This window comes from Lepus europaeus, chromosome 6, assembly GCF_033115175.1.
Source record: "Lepus europaeus isolate LE1 chromosome 6, mLepTim1.pri, whole genome shotgun sequence".
NCBI classification, from domain to species: Eukaryota; Metazoa; Chordata; class Mammalia; order Lagomorpha; family Leporidae; genus Lepus; species Lepus europaeus.
In genome coordinates, this window is record NC_084832.1 from 124835472 (window position 1) to 124861044 (window position 25573).

The 25573-nt window shown below is 43.8% G+C and overlaps 1 pseudogene; it reads right to left on the bottom strand.

Moving 5' to 3' along the window:
- LOC133762221 (regulator of G-protein signaling 10-like) overlaps nt 1–18267 on the bottom strand; it is a 53690-nt pseudogene extending 35423 nt beyond the window's left edge.
- Between the last annotated feature and the right edge of the window lie 7306 nt (nt 18268–25573).

Sequence of the window (25573 nt, forward strand, 5' to 3'; positions counted from 1 at the left end):
TTTGTGCTAACTGCGTTCAGCTTCGCGGCAGTAAGTGCAGGTGACAGGCTGCTGCTCTCGCTTCAGGACAGAGCTCCTGCAGGCCCTTCCCATCTGCTTTTGCTTTGGATCCGTTTGGGGCAATTTCTCCATTGCAGAGTGTGTGAGTTCTACTGCACTGCACACTTCACTTGCCCAGGACACTAAGAAATGTTGAGCCTCGAGTGGAGCCACAGGACCCCGTAAGGACAGTTTGGCTTCTTGTGCTGTTGTTGATTCTAAACACCGAGGACTGAGATCTAGCTACATGTTGTTTTTCAAGTGCTGACAGTAAGGCCAGCCTGCTTGCCTGTCATTCCACAGTGGGCCAGCAAACCTTCTGTGTGCTCTCAGGAGATCTTGATGGTATAGCAGATTTATACAATCCATTTAGACACAGAAGGGCTTTAATATTGACAAGCGTTAATTACATGGACCTGTACAACAAAAGCTATGCCTGGCTTCTCAAATTCTTGCTCCAGGATTCATGGCATTGTATTTAAAAAAAAAAAGATGCCGGCAGGATTCAGCTGAAAACTTTAGGTGAATGTGGAAATTTAAAAGGCAGGTGGAAACTGAGGGGGAGAGGTGAGATCTGGTTTGGCCAGTGGATCCACGGACTGGTATGTTCTCCTGTGTGAATAGCCATCCATCTCACACACACACATGAGTCTGGCAAGGTGTATCTGATGGGAGTCAACACTGTTTGTGGTTTTGTTTTGTCCTTGTTGTTTTTCCCATTATGCACTAAGGGGGAGAAAGGAGATCTTTAACCAGAAAGCTAACTAAGGAGAATGTCAGATTTTCTTGCCCATATTGATTGAGTAAACATTCTCCTGTATTGGAAGAAAACTGATGCTCCGAACACATGAGGCAGTTGCCAAGGGTGAGCCATTTGCAGAGCTGGGCATTAAACATACATTTTTTTTTTTTTTTTTGGTAACCATCTAAGTAGTGACTTTTTACCCATCTGATTTTGCCTCTTGAGAGAGGCAGAGTAGCACAGTGGGAAAATCACTAGGAGGTTAAACAAGATAAAGCAACTTGTGTCAAGTCCTGGCTCTCCCCCCGGCTGACTGCATAACCTTGAGACGGTCATTTGGATTTTCAGGAGCTCAGCTTCCCTGCCTAAGCAGAATGCCTCCTGCGGTCAAGTGCAAGATGAGATGCGGCAGCATTTTTAGAGGTGGATTGCTACCAGAAAAAATATTGAAATGTGCAAACACATCAAGCTGACAGCCTGTGATCCTTGGTACCTAACTCTGGTCCAGCTGTAGGGAGTCCTGCCCTAGGGCATAAAATGGCAGGTGACGTCAGGGGCCAGGTGATCTCTTCTTTGGGCTCTTTTTCACCCTTTCACTCTGAAGAAAAGCCTCCTCTTTGGTGAGTCTTGTTCATCCAAACGCACTGAAGAAATGTTGGAGAATTCCCCGTTGGCAGAAGGCACAGCACCTCCAACCCACAGCTCTGCAGAATAAGCCTGATAGCTTCTCTTCCCGCTGGAACCTCCTTCTGCAGTTTTCCCCCAGCACTTTAACCTGGACAGCTCTGGCAGGTTGTGTTTCCCCACGCCACTCCCCACCTCTAACTGCTCCTCAGATCCCATGGGTTCTGCCTCATGCACCCACCTCCACCCACCTGTGCCTTCTAACGTGGTAGGTACAGTCTGCTCAGGAAGCTCGTCCCTGTCGCGGAGACCCAGGCTCTCTGCTCTGACCTATGACAGGGGTGCCACAGGGCTTGAGCCCAGACGTTAGCTCGCAGCCGTCTGCCTGGCGTAGAAACATCCAATCCCCCGTCATGATCCAAGACGCCTTTGCTGATCAGACGGCAAATCTTCATCAGACTTTTACTCTCTCAGCTTCACCTGCTCGTCTCTCTCTCATCCGGAAACCGTGAACAGCTCCCGCTCCAGCCTCATTTTGCCCAGATGCCTGTGTTTTCTGCGACTGCAGGCCTTGCACACATTCCTTCTGTCTGCAGAACCCCTTTCCAGTGTAGTTTCCCGGCTGCCTTGGTTAACTTTATGTCATCCCACCGCGGTAAGGGTGGGTGGCCCGATGGCTGCTAGAATGTTGTCTGGGTACGTCTGTGAGGATGTTTCTGGAAGGATTAGTATCTGAACCCGTGGACTGGATAAAGAGATTCCCCTCACTCACACAGGCAAGCATCAGCCAATCTGCTGAGCTCCTGAGTAGACTGAAGATGTAGAGGAAGAGCAAACTCTCCCTGAACTGGGACTTCCAGCTGCTCCTCCTTGGGCCTCAGAGCTCCAGGTTCTTGGGCCTTGGAAACCTGGGACTTGTACCAGGGGCCCCTGCCCTGCCCAGGGTCCTTGGGCCCTTCTTCTTGGAGCTGTAATTACACTCTCCATGAGCTATCCTGGTTCGCCAGCTTGCAGAATATGGGTCTTCATATGTCCCATAACCACATAAACCAGTTTCCATAGTAAATTCTCTCTCACACACAAAAATGCTGGGGTTTTTAATTTGAAAGAGAGAGAGACAGAAAATGATAAACAGAGATCTTTCATTCTATGGTTCACTCAAATGCCTGCAGCAGCCAGAGCTGGGCAGGGGCTCTAGCCAGGAGCTGGGAACTCAACACAGGTCTCCCAGTGTGGCTGGCAGGGACCAAAGCACCTGAGCCATCACCCACGGCCTCCAGATGGGCATTAACAGGGAGCTTGGATTTAAAGTGGAACAGGATTCAAACCCAGACACTGCTCCAGCACGGAATTCTGACATCTGACGCTGCTCCAGCACGGAATTCTGACATCTGCAGTCTGTTTTCCTTGTGCTGTTTCCTGTTCCTCCTCCCTGCATTTTCTGTGCAAACACTGTACTGCTCCCTATCCCTGCGCATTTCTGAAGAATGTAGGACTAACAAACTGCACACAGTCCACATATCATCTGCACTCAGATGCAGGCAAGCGAATCTACCACAGTGGATGCCAGTCAGGTGTTGTCCAAGACACTGAATTTTTAAAAATATTTACTTATGTGAAAGACAGAGCTGCACAGGGAGACGAAGTGGGGGGGGGGGGGCGCAGAGAGAGAGTGCTTCCATATGCCAGTTCACTCCCCAAATGGGTACAACAGATAGGTCTGGGCATTCCAACTCCTCTATGTGATTGCCATCCCTTTAATTTTATACACTCTGATATGACATCTCATCTATACCTTCCTAATGTTTAATGGTGTTGAGCACCTTTTCATGTATTTCTTTATCATTTGTATATCTTTGGTGAATTTTAAAAAATATATATGACAGATAGAGCTCTCATGTGTTGATTCATTAAGCAAGTGCCTAAGCAGGGAGCCAGGGACTCAGCCAGGTCTCCCATGTGGTGGCAGGAGCCCTATGACTTGAGCCAGCGCTGCTGTCTTGCAGGGAGCTGTATTGGCAGGAAGCCCAAGCCAGGATAATCCAAGTTTTCTGATATGGGATGCAGGCATCTTAACGGCCTGCTCCATGGCGGAATTTTTTTTAAGTATTTTGCTTACTTTTTATTTGTTGTTTATTTTACTATTGACAAATTTTGAGAATCCCTTACAAATCATTAAACTTTATCAGACATATTATTGGCATGTATTTTCCTAAAGTCTATAAATTTATTTTCATGATCTTAACAATGTCTTCCAAAGAGAAAAGTATGTGTATTAAATATATATTCATTAGATTGTATACCTTGAGTATATACAGATTTTATTTGAAAATTAAATATTTTTTAAAACATATGAGAAGAAAAATAGAAAAAAAAAAACCCTGAAGATTAGAAGAGAGAACAACAAATTTTAAGTATCAAAAGTAAACATACTTTCAATCTAGAATACTATAAAGGCAAAAAAAATCACAGCAGAGTTTGAATAGGAGAGAACTCCTTCATCCTGAGAGAGGGCACCCCTGAGAATCCTAATGGGAATATCAGACACAATGATGAAGGAGTCAATGCTTTCTCTCCAGGATCAGGAACTCTCACTGTTTCTCTTCAATATTGCGCTGGAGGTTTCTACTGAATACAGTAAGGCGGGACAAAGAAAGAAAAGGTCGCCAGATCAGACAAGAAGAAGTGGAACTGCTTATCACAGACGCCATGGCTATCTGTGAACACTGGATAGAATCTGCAAAAAGCCACTAGAACCTTTACAAGTGGGTTTATCAAAGTTCCAGGACAGAGAGAAACACAAAAAATTATTTCTATATTCAGTGAAATAATCAAAACACAAAATCACGAAAAGATGAACTAAAATATCATTTCAATAATGTACAAAATGCCAGAATATAAATAGGACAAAAGATGTGAAAGACCTGTGCATTGTAAATTATAAGGATTACTGTGAGAAATTAAAGAAGGGAAATGAAATGAAAATACACATTGTGTACTGGGTGGGAAGGCAGTATTATGAAGACCTTGATTCTCTAGATAATTTATAGACTTAACAGTCCTAATACAGATACCAGTAGACATAATTCTGAAGTTCATTTGCAAATGTGAGTAAATACTACAGTCAGATTAATTAGCATATTTGTATTGTGTGTGGTGAGGACACTTAAAGTTTGTTCCTTGATAAAATTTCCAGTAAACACTACTGCTACAGTCCCTTGCTGCACATTAGATTGACAGAACTTTTCTCACCAAGATCTCCCTGTTTCCTACCTCTTAGGCCTTGAAAACCACAGTTCTATTCACTGTTACTGAAAGTGCAGCTTATTTTAGATTCCACACGTAGGTGAGGCCAGGCAGCATTTGGCTTCCTGTGCCCAGCTGCTTCGCTCAGCACAGCATCTTCCAGGTTCACCCCTCCGCCACCATCGTCAGGATCTGAAGGCAGCTTTTGGCTGCTCTCCCCACCCCAGCAGAGTTTAAGGTCTCTTATCGCTCTGGGAGTAATTTAATCATAATATGTCTTAATATAATTTTTTCATGTTTCCTATTCTTGGTTTTCTATTGAACTTCCAAGATTTACTGTTTATATTTTTCAATAAAAGAAGAGAGTGGCCATTATTGTCTCCAACAGTTGCCCTCATCTGTCTCTCTCTTCTTTAGAAACTCAAATTATAGCTTGGTGTTGTTCTCCAGTTCAGTGATGTTCTGTTCCTTTCTTTAAAATCTCTTCCCTCCATTGGTTTCCTTTTGCGTACTTTCTATTATTTCATCCTGGTTCCCTAACCTTTTTTTGCATTGTCTAACTTGCCATGAATTCGAGCCAAAATATTTTCATTCTTACATGCCTGAAATATTTGGGTTCTCCGGAGAGAGAGTTAATAGAGTATATACTTGTTTCACTGGAATGTACACAGGGAAAGCAGGTGTTTAAGTGTTAAAGAATGTCTTTATTAAAACAACAGAGTGAGAGAGAGGAGGTGGGAGACAGACACACAGGGATATTCTGTCTCCTGGTTCACTCTCCAAATTGTTGCAACGGCCAGGGCTGGGCCAGGCCGAAAGCAGAAGCTTGAAACTTTATCCCAGATTCCCATGGAGGTGGCAGGGGCCCAAGTATCTGCGTTGTTTTTCACTACTTTCCCAGGCCAATTAACAGGGAGCTGGATCTGAAGCATAACAGCCAGGACATGAACCAGCGCTCCCACGTGGGATAGCAGCGTGGCAAGCAGCAGCTTAACCCACTGCACCAAGGCACTGGCCTCAAGAGGAAGAGATGGGGCTGGCGCCGTGGCTCAACAGGCTAATCCTTCGCCTGCAGCACTGGCACACTGCATTCTAGTCCTGGTCGGGGCACTGGATTCTGTCCCGGTTGCCCCTCTTCCAGGCCAGCTCTCTGCTGTGGCCCAGGAGTGCAGTGGAGGATGGCCCAAGTGCTTGGGCCCTGCATCCCAAGGGAGACCAGGAGAAGCACCTGGCTCCTGGCTTCGGGTCAGCGCAGTGCGCCGGCCGCAGCGCGCCGGCCACGGCAGCCATTGGAGGGTGAACCAACAGCAAAGGAAGACCTTTCTCTCTGTCCCTCTCTCTCTCTCTCTCACTGTCCACTCTGCCTGTCAAAAATAAAAAAATAATAATAATAATAAAAAAAAGAGGAAGAGATGGACTCCCATGTCGATGGAGGGTGAGAAGCCCCGAGGTCTGCAGTCGGTGAGCTGGAGACCCAGGAGAGTCTGGGGTGTAGTGTCCGTGAAGTCGGCCCAGGACAGTCTGGGGGGTAGTGTCCGTCAAGTCAGCCAGCCTGAGAAACAGCTGGGGTACATTCCAGCCTGAAGACCAGCAGTCTGGAAAGACAGAAAGAGCCCATGTTTCAGGTCAAGTCTAAAAGCAGGAAACAACTGACGGGCCAGTTTGAGGGCAGCTTTGCAGGAGGAATTCCCTTCTGTCCAGAAAAGGGCCAATCTTCCTGCTCAGGTAGGCCTTTAACTTACTGGCTAAAGCCCTCCACCGATAGGAGGACAATGTGCTGCACTCAGTCTATCAACTTAGGTGTTTAACTCACGCAGAACACCCTCACAGACACACCTAGAGCGATGCTGGACGAAGTAGCTGGGCACCCGCTAGTCCACCCAAGTTGAGCCATAAAAGTAACCATCACACCTATTGCATTTTCATTTCACACCAGACAGTATCAATTTGGCATTGCTGAGTGCTTGATATATTTGTATTCCTATAAATATTCATTGATTTGTTCTGTGATGCAAATAAGTGATTTGAAAAAGTTTATCCTTGTGGATGGCTTTTTAAGACTGGTTTGGCACAAATGCAAGTGTGTTCACACTGGGTTTAATGATTCCACACCAGTGAGACAAGACCCTTCCGTGCCCTCTGCCAGCATTCCAAGCATGAGTGATGCATGTACTACCCCTCTGCCTGGTGAGGACACACAGCAATTTTGAACCTGTTTGAGCAGGAGGCATTATTTATTACCTGTCATGCTTTGAGGTGTTAGTTTTCGCTCTGTTTTTGAGTAGTTTCCTAACACGCAGGCACCAGTCAGTACTTAGATGAAGATGCAGGGGCACCGTTTGCTTACCCCTGGAGTTCTCTCTTGTCCAGCTCTCTCTCTCTCTGATTTTTTGGCCCCTGGACTCAGCTTTGTTTCCACAGCCCTGGGAGTTCAGTAGGCCTGACGTGAGTTTCCCTTTCTCGCACCGTGACTAGAAAATTCTGTCAAGCAGTGAACCAAGGAAAATCAAAGATCTCATCTTATTATTTTCTCCTCCATCAATGAGGGATCGTTGTGCTTTGCATTCCGTTGTCCAATATTTTGAAAACCACTGTTTCAGGCCAGCACCGTGGCTCACTAGGCTAATCCTCTGCCTGTGGCGCTGGCACCCCAGTTTCTAGTCCCAGTTGGGGTGCTGGAGGCTGTCTCGATTGCTCCTCTTCTAGTCCAGCTCTCTGCTGTGGCCCAGAAGGGCAGTGGAGGATGGCCCAGGTCCTTGGGCCCTGCACCCGCATGGGAGACCAGGAGGAAGCACCTGGCTCCTGGCTTCGGATCGATGCAGCACCGGCAGTGGCAGCCATTTGGGAGGTGAACCAATGGAACTGTCTCTCTCTCACTGTCTAACTCTGCCTGTCCAAAAAAAAAAAAAAAAAAAGAAGAAGAAGAAAGAAAAGAAAACCACTGTTTCATATATTTTGTCTGATTATTTTTGTTGTTTAAGGTAAAAGAATAAAAAATACATTTATGTATATTATATGTACATAATATGAGTCTATTCCATTTATATGCTAACTATTTACAAAGTAAGCTCATTTTTATAACCCTGAGCACCAAACTCAAGCATGCAGCATTTTTAGAAAACACTGACTGATAACTTCTTATCACAACATAGACAAGGATATAGAATATGGAAAAAAGTCATGAGCATCAAAATTCTAACATAGTTTCCTCTTTCTTGAATTTTTAAAATCTCTTTCTGAGAATTAACTGAAGCACAAGCGTATGATCCAGTGAAATTCAGAGGGCAAAAAATTAAAAACCTAATCCTGCTCAGAGTTTCCTGTATAACCTTAGGCACTATACCCAGTCTTCCCTTGCAGGAGCTGTAGCATCAGCCGTGAAAGGGCGATTGCTGCCTCATGGTGCTGCTTAGAAAAGGTCGTTGAAACTTTCTCCGACCTCCAGGATACCTGACGAGAAACCTACAAACCTGCACAAAAGGCTGCCGGTGAGGAAGGATGTTGGAGCGTGCACCACACAGGTTTTACCATTCCAGTTCAACAATCAGATACAGATGGCTCCAGAGCTCATGAGAGAGGTCATTCTACAGAGGCCTGAGGCTACCCGAGTAGAAGCAAATATGCTCAGGCGCTTGTAGAACTGACCAAAGAGGAAGGATTAGGTTACTTTTGTGCAGGATAAAATGAGAGACAAGCTTTCCCACGACGGGAAATTAATCTGTCAGGATGTAGACGCATCACAGGCCTGTTTACTCTGAAGGATGTTTGCCTTTACAAACTGAGACCAGAATCACTTCTCCCCATATAATCTTCAGAATAACATAGGTTGTGATCCTCACGCTAACTGGAAGAAAATCAATGTGTATTTATGGCCAGAAAAAGTTCAATTAGCAGTTATCAGCAGAATGAGAATTAGTTTTTCTTCAATGATCAGAAGGTTGATTTTGATTTTGTGATTATGTGCTCAATTCGTTTCGTTGCTTTTCATCCCCCACATTCTGTCCCTGTTTTGATCTGGGAATCGGCGTAATAATATTCATTCTGGCTTTGTGGAGCTGGTCCTGCTTTCAGATTGTTGGCAGTCATGTCTTTACATACGGTGAATGGGGAAGATATCCAGCTGATCCATGAAGGGAAACCTGGTAGGCTAGCAACAGAAAACCACAGTCATTTCAAGAGAATCTGGCTGGGAACTTGTACTTCTCAAAAGCAGCTTTTGTTGGGCTGCTGTTGTGGTACAGCAGGTTAAATTGCCCCTTGTGAAACTGGCGTCCCGTATCAGCGTGTTGGTTCTGGTCCTAGATACTCTACTCCTGCTCCAGTTCCCTGATAATGTGCTTGGGAAGGCAATGGAAGATGGCTCAGTAGCTGAGCCCCTGTACCTGTTTGGGAGACCAGGAAGGAGCTCCTGGCTTCTGACTTCAGCTTGGCATGCCTAAGCTGTTGCAGCCATTTGAGAAGTGAACCATCAGATGGAAGATCTCTCTCTTTCTCTCTCTCTCATTCTCTCTCTCTCTCTCATTCTGCCATTCAAACAAATAAAGAATTCTTTTTTTAAAAAAGATTGTGCAAAAAATGGAATTAAATGTTTGTTTTAAAAATAGTAGCCTTGAATATTATTACTACAAGTCCCACTGCAGACTTTATCTTCTGCTAGTCCTCTTTTGAACTTGGAACTCTGCCTCTCAAATAAATAAATTTTTTAAAAAAGAACAGATTTTTAGAAATCCTTTATAGTAATTACAATTGGATTTATTGAACAGGATTTGTGATATTAAATAGTGTAGTAATTTTTTCTAAATATTTTCTATGTAAGTTTCATTTCTTTAATAAGAAGCTCTAAGCACTTGAAGGTCAAGGGGGAGAAACTGAACCTCCCAGAGTACTAAGAATAATATTAGGTCACAAAGTTGGCCTTGGTCTATGCATATTAAGTTAAATTAATAAAGAATGAATTAATCATCACTTTCAAGTGAAGTAATTGTTTATGCATTGCTGGCTCCATTATCCTCTATCCAAATAAGAACTTCAATTTTTAGAAAGTGAAAGTACAGCCTGTGGGAATATAGGGAGCACAGCTGCTGAGATTTGAAATCTGATGTCTGAGACACATTCTCAGATTCACTACTAAATTATTTTGGGAACATGATCAAGTAGGAACCCGTTTCTCAACCGTAAAATGAACTGATAGATTTTTAAATTTTATTTTAAACATAATTCTATTAAAGCCACAGAATTCTATTCTGATAGTAATAAGCATATGTGATCTGTTGGCATATCAAGTAATGTTTAATCCCTATTGCATACAGGTGTCATATTCCTCTTCTGTTAGCAAAATTTCCTAAGATTATAGTCAACCAAATTGGAAAATGTGAGTAATGCTTTGTGATTTCCTGTATATTTAAATTGTTGAATCATGAAATCTTTGGGCTTGAAATCAACTTAGAAATCAGACTCAGTCTCTTCGCAAAGCAAAAATGAATTCTAGAGCATCCCTTAGAGATGGTCCTCCAGTCAATGACAGTGCCAACTCAAGTGCCTATTCAAATGTCAGCTAACTCTAATTGTTAAAGAGAATTTTCTTGCACTGAGCTGTAATCTGCTTTCCTGTAATTACCTCTCATTGCTATTAATTCTTCTCCCTTAGCAAAATTAAGTCTTTTCTCTATTCCATAAGACAGTCTTCAAATATTTGAAGGTATTATTATTTTTTTTGACAGGCAGAGTGGACAGTGAGAGAGAGAGAGAGAGAGAGAGAGAGAGAAAGGTCCTCCTTTTGCCGTTGGTTCACCTTCCAATGGCCGCCGCGGCCGGCGCATTGCACTTATCTGAAGCCAGGAGCCAGGTGCTTCTCCTGGTCTCCCATGCGGGTGCAGGGCCCAAGCACTTGGGCCATCCTCCACTGCACTCCCGGGCCATAGCAGAGGGCTGGCCTGGAAGAGGGGCAACCAGGACAGAATCCGGTGCCCCAACCAGGACTAGAACCCGGGGTGCCGGCGCCACAGGTGGAGGATTAGCCTAGTGAGCTATGACACCGGCCTGAAGGTATTATTTTTACACCAAGTAAATATTGCACTTCCTTCACTTGTTCCACTGGCAAATTTTCACATTGTTTTCTTCTGTAGGTAGTGCAATTTGTCACCCAGAACTTGTCACACACCACCCATGGGATCTCGCCAGTATAAGGTATCAAAGGGCTATTACTTTCTAAGAATTGGATGCAATATTTCAAGAAGTGCTGTGTGAAATACCAATTATACCCAAGCAAGTTATTTCCTATAAGTGTTTCATTATTGAAAAAATAAGGAGTTGGACTCTTTAAATTTTGAAAGTTTCTATAACTATTGTGTCACTCTAGTAACAATAGAATTTTTCTAATCCAAATTTAAAGCTTTGTATTTATGCTCATTGAATTTGCTTGGTTCATGTGGTAGCAGTGAAAATGTGCTATGCAGATCCTCTACTATAGAGGGCAGGGTAAGTGACAGCTACAGATGCACCATTTGGAAGCACCTATACATTGCCCAGAGGTCGTGGTACTCCTGGGCCACAAATGTCTGTAAATACCACAGCAATAAGGAGGTGTTTCCCTTCTTAAAGCTCCTGCAACCCAACTGCATTTAGAATCTTAATTCTTAGAGGATCTGAATTACAAGTAACAGTATTAGGAGTGGTCCAAGGAAAGCAACCAAACAGTTGAATGATTTGGGGACTGGCTCATTAACTACAAATTGGGCAAAGAGGCAAAGAGTTGTAAGTGGAACATGGCTGATTCCTGGCTCAGGGCAGTAGCTTTATTGCTGAAGAGTTTTGTGGGAAAATATCCCAGTGTAACAGATGTACACACAGAGTGCAAGAGTTAATATTGCCAAGAAGCGCACTCAAGATTGCAGAGAGACGCAAGACTTGACTGTTCCAGAGACTTGGGTTTGGAATGTCTTGATGAGTACTTCTGAGACTGTTGGCTCTGTAAAATCCTCTTGGCTTGGACAAAGACTTGCAAACACCTCGGGGCATGCAGAGGTCCTGAGGCCTCTACTGACAGTTCCAGAACCTTCCATAGTAAAAGCTCGGATCTCTCAATGCTGGAAGACTGTGCAGAGCTCCCACATACACATCTGTAAGGCACCGGTTGCCCATCTCCCTCCATTTCCACCTTCTTTCTGGCTTCCAGGCATAATACAATGTGGGAATCTCAGCCTGACCCAGCTGAGTATAGGCTAGGCATGATTAGGGAGGAAAGAGAATTTACACGTAAGGAACCAGAAGAATTAGATGCAACTGATATAACTCTCTAGGATCCAGGCAATTCTCAAACTGTAGGTTGGGTATTTTTTTATTGAAGATTTATTTATTAGCTGCAATGGCCAGAGCTCACTGATCTGAAGCTAGGAGCTAGGAGCTTCTGAGTCTCCCATGCGGGTGTAGGGGCCCAAGGACTTGGGCCATCTTCCATTGCTTTCCCAGGCCATAGCAGAGGGCTGGATAGGAAGTGTAGCAGCCAGGTCTCGAACCGGCGCCCATATGGGATGCCGGCACTGCAGACGATGGTTTTACCTGCTACACCACAGTGCTGGCACCTGTAGGTTGTGTTTTGAGGGTGTTTGATCAAGAAAGTTACAACAGATGTCTAGATAAGAAAGAGTTCATGAGTTGGGGTCACTTACTTGGAACGTGGGAATTAGCACCCAGAGGGCAAAGCCACTGCTCAGCGGCTCTTAAAAACAGAAAACAGTAGCTGATGCTGAGTGAAGTGGGAATGACTGGGTCGCTCATACAGACAGTAGAGAAAGGAGTAGTGACGGCACAGAGCATGTTGGAATGGACACATTATGTGAAGCAAGAAGATCTTCCAGAAGACTGCTCCCCAAAGGCCCAGAGGACACACGTTGACTAAGACCACCTGGAAGGTACTGAACACAGGGGCACCAATGTTCCTCCGAAGTTCCACGGTGGCTGTAGTTTTCAATCCAGGGCTGAAAAGCCCTCACAGAGGATATTGATATTCAAGTGGATAACAGGTCCCCAAAGCACTGGAGTCCAGGTGGCCACGCTTAACTGCCAGATGCCAGGATACGACAATTGCCATATGGCCAGAAAGGTAGGAATGACAGCCAAGGAGGCTTTGGCCATCGAGGAGTCATGAGTTGGTTAACAGAGCACAGGCAGCCAACAAACATGCTGATTAACACTGACAGCCAGAAAAAGACAAGAAAGGAGGAACAGGAGGCTGAGCATGGGCCATAAAATCAGGAGAAACCTATGGCATTAGAGGTATTAGTGGTGAGAAAAGATTCGGTACTCAGTTACGGAAAGCCCCAGCGAGAGAGTCACAATTCCATGTCCTTGGAATGTTGCCACAAGACCATGCTGTCCCCAGCAGGGGATTATACACCTTTTGATAAATAGCTTCTGGCATAGTTTTGAATGCTAGCAGAGGTGAAACTCTAGACAATGGTGCAGCAAGTGACCATGCACTCAGAACTACCAATTATGAGCTGGCTTCTGTTGGACCTGCTGAGTCAAAAACTCAGATGGTGCCACTAGCAACTCTCTGTAAACTGGAAAATCGTGCATTTGGTATTTGATTCAAACAAGATCAGGAGGGACAAATAAGGTGCCTTAACAGAAAGTCCAGACCCCTATATCAACCAACAACCTTGCACCAATACTTACCCTTCATGCACACCTAAGGTAATGAATATCTTGTTTGCCCAGAGAAGGAGAAAAATAAAGATTAGTCTTGGGACAGAACTGTAAATGACAAATTAATGGCCACTGTATTATAATTCCATTTACAGGTTAAATTGAAAAATAAGAAAGAAAATCTGCCCACATAGAACTCTGAGTAACATTTCCGGTCATTTACTTTGTGTGTAAGGAGAGATGACTGCAAGTGGAACTATACAGAGAACTCTAAGGAGTGCCCAGTGTTCTGGCCCTCTGATCAAGGGCTTGCATCAAAATCTCCAGAAAACATGATATTTGTCTTTCTGAGTCTGGCTTATCTCACTTAGCATAATGGTCTCCAGTTCCAACTGGTTTGTTGCAAATGATTTTTCTTATTTGTGGGAATTAATATAAAGAATATAAAAATTGTGTGGATATCATTTCATCTTATATATAGTTACAACTATTGCTTCACTGAATGATACCATGTACATGAAAACATACCTATTTTTCTCTGTTAACATTTTCCTGAATCTCATACTTTGTGATATTAATATTTGTTTTCAAGGAAAAGTAATATATATATATATATATATATAATGTCTGCATATGTAGTAAGTGTAGCAAGATGTTAAAAATTTTTAAATTTTAAAGCTTAAAATAATAAACTTAGAAAAAAATCCCTGGAAAATTTGATGCAAAATGGCAGTGAGGTCTAGATAGAGGAATATGAATAGATATATGGGCATAAAGTGTGAAGATTACCATTTCACATTAATGCACCACAGAAAACATCCACCATTAAAGAAAAATCAATAATGAAGTAGACACAAGGAATCAGGCAACTGATACTAGCCAATTGCAATACACTAAATGTTTATTGCCCCCCACAAAGTTTATGTACTGGAATGCTAACCCCCAATAAAATGATACTTGGAGATGGGGCCCTTAGTAGGTAATTAACTCATCGGAGTGGTATTAGTGTCCTTATAAAAGGATTCCAGGGAGCTTGTTTTTCCTCTTTCACTGTTACTGACATGACGGGCACTAACTGGAATAGCCTCAGTGATAGAGAAATTTGGACTTCCACCACTTTTGAACTACGGCCACCTTTGAATTTCCAACCCATCAGACACAGAGACTAGTGCTGACCCCCAACATGAGACTGCCTCCAAGGACAAACCAGCCACCTGATAGCTAGGTGACGGCGGTGGACTCATGTTAACATGGAAGGGCCAGAGGACTCTCTTCGTGCAGATAAATATTCATTCCAGGTATATTTTCCTTTCTTGCCCAAAGTGCATCATCTGAAACCACTCTGAAAAGGTTGAAGCAACGCCTAAGCCATAATCAGGAAATCCCACCCAGCACGGCATCAGAACAGGGAACCCCCTCCCCCTGCAGTGGAGGTGCAGGGATGAGCCCAGGACCATGGAATCTTCTGCTCACATCACACACACGTAGGAGCAGCAGCCTGGTAAAGCTGTGGAGTGGCTTTCCCGAGAGGAATACTCTGAAAAGATGGATTTCTCTCCTTTGGATGTATGCACTAACCCAGAAACTTCCGTGTGGCTCAGGCCTCCACGGGGAAGAACATACGGGCTCAGGAGTTTAGAGGAGTAAGGAGGAGAGGCCCACTGCCTGTTGCCTCTGGTGATCTCCTCCGGCACTTTCTCTCTGTATTTCTACACCTCTGGGCTCTCCAGCAGTAGACGTCTTGACCCCAACAAGGACATAAAGTTTCCAGGTGACACAGTAAGCTTCCTGTTGAGCCACACAATGTTGCTGCTGCCAAGACGCCTTGGAATACTTGCCAAGGACCAGTCCGTCTTGGCTGAGAAGAGCTCAGCCATCTTGACTTGAGCAATATTTGACTCTGCTCCTTAGGCAGGGGGAAGGGCACTGTTGTCCAGTGGGGGCAGGAGGGATACATGTGGAACTCATGTGATCTCTGGTGCAATTTCAGCTGAGAAAAGGCACCTGCACAAGTCACCTCCTGAGAAGGTGTGACTATCAATGCTTCAGATTCATCAGGAATGGAGGTTTGCTGCATACCATCATGCAAACCATCAAGATCAGCAGTGGTCAGGGCTGAGCCTGAGGAGCACCTGCAGTAACCAGGGCTTTGAGTCATCTCACTAGCCCTGTACTCCTGTTTCCTCTTACAAGGAAGCCCCCCCCCCCCGAAACCATGGAGGCGCTGTGAGTATGCACAGGGAGAGCTGTCCCCAAGTGGACTGTGGCGGCCATGAACATGCACCCTTCAGATCTGTTGTTGTGGGAAGCAACTGCCACCCCTCTGGAACCAACCACTGCATCTTCACAGAGGTTACACCTCCCCCAGGTTTCTCCCAGGCCAAGACTGGACGAGGTGAAGGTGACTAGTACAGGCCCATCCTGTGGTGCAGGACTCCCCATAGGTGACTTCATTGGCAGAGCCAAGGCATTGGCGGAAGTTCTTTTGGAAATGTGCTGCAGTTAAGGGACAGCCCTCCCCAGTGTTCCTTCCTGTCGCCACTCTGTTGACAGCTGTCAGACCCACCGTGAGTTCTGAGTGTACTTCCTGCTTGTTATTGCTGTCCCCTCTGTCCCTCACTGGCCTTTCTCCAACAAATTATTCAGCACATCTAAACCCTTGTTGGTGTCTTCTTGAGGGCCCAAACCCGTACATACAATATGGTATCTCCATTACTGAAGGTTGATGTCAATGAAGATTCTCTCATTTGCCATTTAACAGTCTTCAGACCAATGCAAATTATTGGGAGTGTTGCATTCATCTGTGTTTATTCAATTTTAATGGTATATTTTGGCGTTTTGAATTCTTTCTCAAAAACTATGAAACATCATGAAATCATGATGTAATTATTTAGGATAGTAGTACTTGTAATTATAGGTAAAACCTGTTGTTAGCTTTTTTTTTTAAAAAAAAAAATATTTTGTTGTGTTTGGGGTTTGGAAAAAGAATCCAGCGGATATTTTTCTACTTGAGAAGATTTTAAATAAATTTGAAATAATTTTGTTCTTCAAAAGTCTCTTGTAAGTCACTAAAATCACCCGAATCTGTTGCTTTTTTGAAAGCCACAAGACAAAACATTTTGACAAATTTCTCACTTTCTAGTTAGTGTAATCATTCTTCATTGTAATCATTATTCGTTGACTAAATTTTTCTGTCCATAAGATGTATGCACATAGGGGCCGGAGCTGTGCAGTAGCGAGTGTAGCTGCTGCTTGCCTTACCAGCATCCCATAAGGGCTCAGGTTCAAGTCCCGGCTGTTCCACTTCTGATCCAGCTCCCTGATAATGTGCCTGGGAAAGTAGCGAGAGATAGCCCAAGTGCTTGGCCCCTGCAGCCACGCGGCAAACCTGGGAGAAGCTCCTCCTGACTCCTGGCTTTGGCCTGGCCTAGCCCTGGCCATTGTGGCCATCTGGGGAGTGAACCAGCAGATGTAAGACTCTCTCTCTCTCTCTCTCCCGTCCTCTTCCTCTCTGTAACCCTGACTTTCAGGGTTACTTTTTTTTTTTTTTTTAAGAATGTATATACATAGAGTGAGCATACTGTTTCCCCTGGACTCTTCAGTGTGGTTACGTTGATCCTTGTTTCTTTCGTGCATCTGGGGTTTCTCTGTTTGAAAACTGCACTAGCGCCCGTCCCGCAGGACCTCTGCTGCAGCTGCTGTGCCCCGGCGTGCGTGGAGCGCTCCCCCGCCCCTCCTGGTGTACCAGTGCTTGGGGGCAACCTAGCCGGCAGTGCCGGCCACCTTTATTTTGGTAAGATGTACTTATGTATTCGAAAGAGTTACACGGAGAGGAGAGAGGAAGAGAGAGAGAGGGTCTCCCACGTGGGTGCACTTGGGCCGTGTTCTGCGGCTTCCCCAGGCCGTTAGCAGGCACCGCTGTCAGACGTGTCAGGACTCGAACCCGCGGCCGGCCGGGGTGCGGGGTCCCAGGCGGCGGCTTCACCCGCTAGGCCGCAGGAGCAGCGAGCCGCAGCAGGTGCAGGGCTGACTGGACTCTGCCACCCTGCACGCCGCACGGGGGCCCTCCGTCCGCTGCCGCACCGGGCCTCTCCACGGGCTATGGCTCCGGGGAGGCCTGTGCTGACCGAGAAGGCCCACCTGCTCCCAGAGTCATGACGACCCGGGCGGGACCACAGCCACTGGTAGGAACTGACCAAACCCCGCCGGTGGATCCATTAGAAGACATGGGTAGAGGTTTTCCAACCCTGGACAGACACCGACCGCGCACCTGCTCAGCAGGAAGTCGGTGGAGAAGACGGAACTTCACGCCTCGGCCGAGGGACAAATAGGCAGGCAGCTAGCTAGGCCTGTGGATAGGTAAGCAGCTCGTTCAGTCTGTGGAACTGGAAGTTACAAGCCGGCACACCCACCTCGTCATAAGGCACGCCTTCCCATAATGCACCGGTCACATCCGGGAATCTGGGCAGAGCCTATAAAAGGAGTGGAAGCGCGCTAGGCCGCCTCTGTCCGCCATGAAGTTGTCTCGCGTCCGTGTGCAAGTCAGCGAGTTTTCGACAAGTAAGTGGCCCGTAACCCCTGTTTTTGGTTTCTCTCTCCTCTCTGGTTAGTGGGCAAGGCTTTCGCCGACTCGCGTTGTGTAGTTCTGTTTAGGGTGAGTGTATGTTTGTTGGCCCGCACACACACACAAAGTGAATTAATCTTTCGTTGGTTTATTATCACTTTTAGGAAGTGGTCACTGGATGTATGTAATGGTTTAGTATTTCCCTTATCTGACTTACGAATGCCTTGTTTAACTGCTTTTCTTTCATGATTTTGTCCTGAATCTGTTGAGTTGGGCGTATAGTTCATTTAGGCCGTTGGTGGTTGGAGTTACTGCCACGTTTAACCCTTCGAGACTGCCGTTCTCCCTGTGAAAACAGCCTGGGTAGATGGGTTGTGTGGGACGTGCCCATTGTCATTACCGCCATTTTCTGGATATTGCACAATTTCGGTTCAGATTTTATTCTGGAATGAATCGTCGAAGAGAAAGTTACTTAAAACTTTGAGGTTGCTGAAGGGATGTGTGGTATAAATGATTGATGGGGCGCGGGTGACGCTTCAGTGCGGGTAGCCGATGAGCACTGCTCAGGGGAGGGTGTGTGGGGCTCTGCGGCACGTGCTGGGGTCCCGTGAGCCGCGCCCCCTCGCTGCCGCGACGCTGGGCTCGTCCTCTTCCTAACCCTGGCTTTGAGGCCTGCTCACAGTTCTCGGTTTCAGGTGTCCTTGTGTGGTGAGGCGAAGCTAACCTCTGCTGCTGCTGTTCGATGTACTGATAGTTACAACGCGCGATGAGATGTCCCCAAGTTACTTGAAAAGAAGGTCGGTTCTCCGTGTGTGCAGGGTTTGCTGTTTAATGTAGATCAGTTACGCTTACCTACTGACGTAGTTCAGATCTCACGTACAAGCATTCCTTTTTGTTCGGTCTGCTTCAGTTGTGATAAATGAGGAATGAACCAAAGATAGCCATTATGAGTTTATATTGGTCTCTTTCTCATTGGATCTGGGAGATTTTTTATGAATGTTGGTAGCATGGTATTTGGTGGAATGTATTAACTCTTGTGTCTGTGCTTTCCACATGGTAAGACACTCTGTCTCATGACAAATGTGATGATTCCAGCTCTGGTTTTGTTTTTCTAGTGCACATCTGTCAGCAGTTTTTAAACTAATCTTCGTGAGAGTCTGCTTTAGAATGTCGTCTTGTTCATTAAAGGTGGTCTTTCTTGAGTGGTCCATTTGGATTTTCTTCTTTTAATTAGTGAACACAGCCTGTTTAGTTGAAATAATATGACAAATAAGTTTGATTTTAATTTGTACGTTTTTTGAAATCTAGGTGACATTTGCATAACATAAAACTGAACATTTTAAAGTGAGCAGTAAAGTAGTATCTGGTGCATTCACAGTGTTGTGCAGAGCAGTTGTACTTTTAAGCATCCTCTGTGACATTTTAAAGTAAGTTGTAGGGATTTAATGAAATTATTTACTGTGTTGCTCATGTTTGTATGAATGTGTTTCTGTCTTAAGGATTTTGGTTCTAATTTTAAACTGAAACTTTACATAATACATTTAATTCTTTTCTACCATTAGCAATGTTATTACCCTTTACCTAAAAATATATATCTTTAGTGTTTCCCAGTCGTCTGTTGGTTTGGGTAAAAGTCATTTTCTTAAGAACCCCATCATCTACTGGTTAGATGAAGTTCATTTTCTTGAGGCGCATGAGAACATTTTATTACCTGGTTGTTGTGTGATCCCAGTGGTTGATCTATAACATTTTTTACTTAAAAACAATGCCAGTTGGTTTGCAGTCTTGGGCCCACATTTCTCCTGTAGCAAATTTCATAGGTACTACTATACTTCATTAAGATATGAGTCATCTCTGCTCTGTCCTTTGCTTTCAAATACTCCCCAAATAATTTGCCCCATTGTCATTCTGATGCAGCTGTCTGCTCCCTTCTCTGGCATACCAAGAGCACAGTTAAGTATGGTGACACCATGACCCCCAAATCATGTTACAGATTCTGTTTGCTTTAACTCAAATATTTATTAAGATCCTGGAGACAGTAAGGGAAGATATAGACCTCATGTACATTGCCGCCGCCTTCAGTTGTTACCAACATAGGTTCTATCTTTGCGGCAGGATTGGTTCCTGCTTGAGACGATGGCTGTAAAGTCACATGGATGGCTTCAAATCCTAGCCCCACCAAAGCCAGACAGAGTGCCCGTGTACAAATGCCTTACCCTCCTTCATCCTCCTTTGTTGTCTGCTCAGAAAGCACCATCTCCAGTCTTGTGACATCTTTGTGATATTAAATAAGACACAGGAAACTTTGGGACACATGGGAAGCATAGTGTGCAGACATACTGGCTGTTACTGACAGGGCATGAGCTTTCAGACCCACAGGAAAGAAGGTTCTGTGAGCTTCTGAAGTGTAATGTCACTGTTGAGTAAGCTCCAGAACATAGCCATTCCTTAATATTCCAAAAAGCAGAATACACTTAACTAGATTTAAGTTGTGGCCTTCATTCTACAGTCAACATGATTTCCTTTCATGCATTGTTAGTCACTTCAGTGTTCCTTTTGTTACACTTAAAAGAACTGAAAAAGAATCTCTTGGCTTCATGTCCCTGTTCCCCTTGTAGTGTTAAGAGTCCATTCCTCTCATAAGCTTGCCTTGGGCTAAACACCGTTTTGCCCTCACCTTCACCCTGTTTCTTAGAAGCACTTAGACGAACTGGCTTGCTGTCACACAGGCACACTCCTGTCAGCAGTTCCAACAGCTGCTGTGAGAGCAGGGTTGGAAATTGGGAAAATTTTGAAGTCTTTAACATATGTGTTACCAAGGAAACCACTTATGTGTTAACTCACAGTTAGGTCGGCTTTTGTGTTCTGTCTTCCATCCCACATGAGGAAGAGAGAAGAAACTCAAGATTTCCAAAGGATGCTTGATGAGCAGTAGTACACTGTAATTAAAAAAAAAAAACAAAATTGTAAATGGAAAGACAAGTAAAAGAAGTACAGATAGACCAAAATTTAGTCGAACCAATATTCGTGTAAACCATGAAAAAATGCCTTTGAGATTTCAAGTGCAGTAGCCAAGTAGTTTCCAGAAGCAGGGAGCTCAGAGTACAGCCAGGAGAGGTGTAACTGGTTCATTTTAATTTACAAAGGTATGTCATATGCATGAAACTACTCTCAGATGAGATTTGAACAGCCAGAGAAAAATGTCCTTATACTGAATCCACTCTTCAGTATCTTGCAGCCTCCATTACTATACCTTTAGCAAGGGTGTAAAGCTATTTTCTTTGTCTGATTCATGGAGTATTAGGAACCTCAAATTAGGAAATGTGTGTGATATTCATTGAAACTGTTGAATTGCTATGTAAATACAAAGATGTGACTGTTATCCTTTCCAAAGATGTTGGAAAGATATGAAGTCAATTTTTTTTAAGTAAATTGCATAGCTTAACCACATAGTAAGAAAAAAAGAAAAAAAAAAAAACATAAATACCTTCTAAGACCAAAGATTAGAACTTTTTGTAGAATGAGGCTGTCCAGAGCAGGAAGATAAGGACTAGCAGAAGATCGAGGGGTCTCCTGGTTGTAGCTTCTGGTCCGAATCTCCCCTTTGTATAGATTAGCCTAAATGTTGCTAACTGTTCATGGTGTCTTGCTGCTGTGGATTAGTTCTGAGAGGAGGAGCTCAGTGGGGGCAAGAGGTGTGGTGTCACCACACAGGCACCGGGAGTTCGGTGAAAGTGGGCCAGAGGAGAGCAGCCCGCAGACTCCTTTACTTTAGTTGCTACAGCAGCTTATATACCCAAGGCAGCCAATCCGGGCAAGGGGCAGTTTATGCCCTAACCAGTCACAGCCTGTTGCCAGGCAGGCTCTGTTGCTAGGTGGTTTCCCAGGGGGTTTCCGAAGCCATTCCTGAGTAACTGACTATGTTTTGCCAGAAGCCATCTTGGCACGGCCTTCTCATTCCACCACAGTGTCTTTGCCTTGATCTGTGATGTGATGTATCTCTGTGGTCTGCCATGCCTGCTTTTTGAAACCCTTCCTATTGTGTTATCAGTTTCTTCAGTTTCATCTCTATATTTTCAGTATATATCCCTTCTTTCCAGATACACTCTATTCTATGTCAAAATCAAGCCATAATCATTTCTACTGCACTAACTACACAGTGTGAATCATTTTTAGATTCACTGCACATGGAAAATAATGCTGAATTAAGGAAGGTGTTCATAAATACTTGCTGATTTCTCTGTTAAGACTACCAACATCTCCATTCTTAAAATTATTCATGGCAACTATCTGATGACATCATTGTCCATTTGTCAGTCTATTATTTTACAAGCCTATATTCCAAATTTAGAAAAAAAGCTTTGTAGAATTAATACAACAAAATGATAGAATGTATTTTGGCCCAAATTCAGTGCAAATTATATTTATTTTTTTAGAGATCCTTTCTTCTTCCTGGATAGCTAGAGTTCTTACTACATATAACCTTAAATTAGGTACACAGTCACCTTCACTTGCCACATTGATACCTGTTGGTGAAGATAGTATTTATAAAGCTAAGCAAAATAAGTCACTGTTTTTAGAAATGATTTGAATTCACAAAATATCAGTTCTATCTGTAGCGGAGTATCTATTATAATAACCTAAAAAGGAAAAATAATATCAGCTGGACTCAGCTTTAGCATATAGGATGCATTTAATGATCATGCTCATACTTAAATACATATATGTTATAATTCATGGAAAAACACAAAATATTGTGTGATGTCTTGTATATACTTGGTAAATGGTGGCATATTTCTAAAAATTATTTTTGTAGAAGAATTATTTTCTGGGAGGTAATTGTTTTCTGGGAGGCAGTGGTGATGCTTCATGTAGTTGGGTCCCTGCCACCCACATAGGTTCCAGGTTCCTGGGTTTGGCCTGGACCAGCTCTGAATATTAGGAGAATTTCGGGAGTGAACTGGAGGATTGAAGATATCTCTTTGTGTGTGTGTGTGTCTGCCTTACAGATAAAAATAAATGAACAAGCATTTTAAGGAAATTATTTTATAGTAGAGAATGGAACCTCCTAAGAAGAGATTACAGGTTTATTAACTGTTTAATATGTAGGGACATTATATCCCTAAGGCATTTAGCACTAGAATCTTCTTGCAGGATGATATATCTGAGAAAGTAATAGATCTTTAAGTCAGACACCCAGATAGGATAGTCTTTTCTTTTCTTTCTTTCTTTTTTTTTTTTTTTTTTTTTTGACAGGCAGAGTGGACAGTGAGAGAGACAAAGGTCCTCCTTTTTGCCGTTGGTTCACCCTCCAATGGCCGCTGCGGCCGGCGCGCTGCAGCCAGCGCACCGCGCTGATCCGATGGCAGGAGCCAGGTGCTTCTCCTGGTCTCCCATGGGGGTGCAGGGCCCAAGTACTTGGGCCATCCTCCTCTACAATCCCTGGCCACAGCAGAGAGCTGGCCTGGAAGAGGGGCAACCGGGACAGAATCTGGTGCCCCGACTGGGACTAGAATCCGGTGTGCCGGCACTGCTAGGCGGAGGATTAGCCTGTTGAGCCACGGCACCGGCCTATAGGATAGTGTTAACAGAAAGACTCATGTCATTGTTCTTAGAAGTTAGCCTGGAATATTTAGATTTCTTCAACATACATAAGTTTGGAACATACAGATGCAAAATTTTTAGCATATAGACATTAATATGGAGATATATCACATAGGATTTTCAAGCTAAAAAAGAGATAAAGATATTCAGAATCTTTACTTGTGTTTTCTTTACCACATGCCCTGCCACTAAGTATGATGCCTTGAACGGTTGGCTCTATGGAAAGCTTTGGATTGGTTACAAATGTGCTTCCCTCTGCTTCACATATATCTTCCCTTGGTTCATCTGATCACACTTTACTGTTCTCCCACTTTATCTATATTCTCTTGTAACTCAGTCCACTTCTACAATTCTGAATACAGTTTGCATCCTCAATCGTTAAACTTGAGCTTTTTGAGAGATTCTGGCTTGTGCTTCACATAAGTAGTCAATCAACATTTATTGCATTGTTCAACCAGTAGCATAAAATGATTTTGTTTTTCTCATAAGTAGAATAATTCTGAAGCAGGGAAGGGTCAGCGTACCCGGAGGAAGCATAGAAAGAGGAGATTGAATGAGAAGATTCCTAGGGAGACAGAACCGTGGTTCAAATGAGACCCCTTGAGACTAGTTCAAGACCCCAAAATTCAAAGAGAAGAAAGGTTTGTGGACTGTGTAAGTCTTCAAATCATAAGTGTTTTCTCTCACAGCAAAGGAATTTACTGAAAAAAAAAATGGAAAAATCATTTCTGCAATTAAGAAGCTGTGAGAGAGAGCTGAAGTTGGCAAACAGCAGGAAAGCTGGTAGTATATTAGAAATGCGGGATATTCTGTGGAATGTGTCTATCAAACTGCAGCAATGTGTGTAGTTCCTTGAGTTTCTCTTAGTTTGTATTTTTAGCTAAAACTCTTCTTTGGTAATGATAATTTTGTTTCTTGAGCTTTGCTTTTGGAGGGACATAGCACTCAGACTCTTCCCCCTGCTGCAGGGTGGTCAGGTCATGGGGCACTGCCCTCAGAAGAAAATAATTCTGGTCTTGGGGAGTGGATTCCTGCAAGCGTAGCTTGTTAGAAAAAGGTAAGCCTGGCCCCTGCCCAGGCTCATGCCATCTTTGGCCTGCACCCACACCATTGTGATGCTGTCTACTGTGAGGCTCTTAGCAGATCTGGACAGATGCTGGAATTGTGTTTTGAGACCTCCAGAACCATGAGATGAACAAACCTCCTTTTTTTATGTAGAACCCATCATGCAGTATTTTGTAGTAACGGCACTAAAATGACTCAGTGATGATCTGCTGCCTCAATTCTTCTGCAGCCCTACTTCTTCCTTGACATGTAACCTAACATACTCATTGGTTCTGGGGCTTAGGATGTAGACATTAGTCTACCTCTCGGACATGGTACTGGGAGTTTGTTCAGCTCCAAGTATAAACAACATATGGCTGAAAGGAAATTGAGAGTTGAGGTAGCCAGTCATGTTAGAAAGCTTCTTCTAGTCAATTCTGAGTTTAAAATTGCCTTACAACACTCCTTCCCATTTGGTACAAAGGAAGATACTACCAAACTATTATTACCTTACTCAGGCCATCTGAGTCTTTAGAAGTATAAACCCTGAAGAATTTCAGAATATGTTTTAACATAAACTCAAAAAGATAATTTGAAAATATTTTCATTGTTGCCTTAAATGATCCAGAAATGGACCTCACATGGTTCTGGTACTAAGTAGGGCACCCAAACTCACTTTGTATTTTCCATCTTCTTGGCAGACAGAGATGTGATAGGAAGATCATCATCAATATCAAAATTTATTTGAATTGCAACCATAATTTCATTCACCAATCAGTCATACTCATTTTAACTTGAAAAGATCAAAGGAGACAAAATATAGGCAAGGTCCCTGAAAAGAAACCACAGAGGATTAACAGGGCCTTCCTGTTTCTGTTGTGGTGGTTTCATTTTATTTCTTTGGTTTTCTTTCTGTATTTTTTCTTTCTCTTCCTATTCTCACTCAACCACATTATGTGCTCCCCCTTTTTTATTACTTCCAAAATTTAACTTTTCCTCTCTTCTATATGTCAACAATCCAGGTCATCTTGGCTTGTCCCTCAAAGTTTAAATATTCACCCATA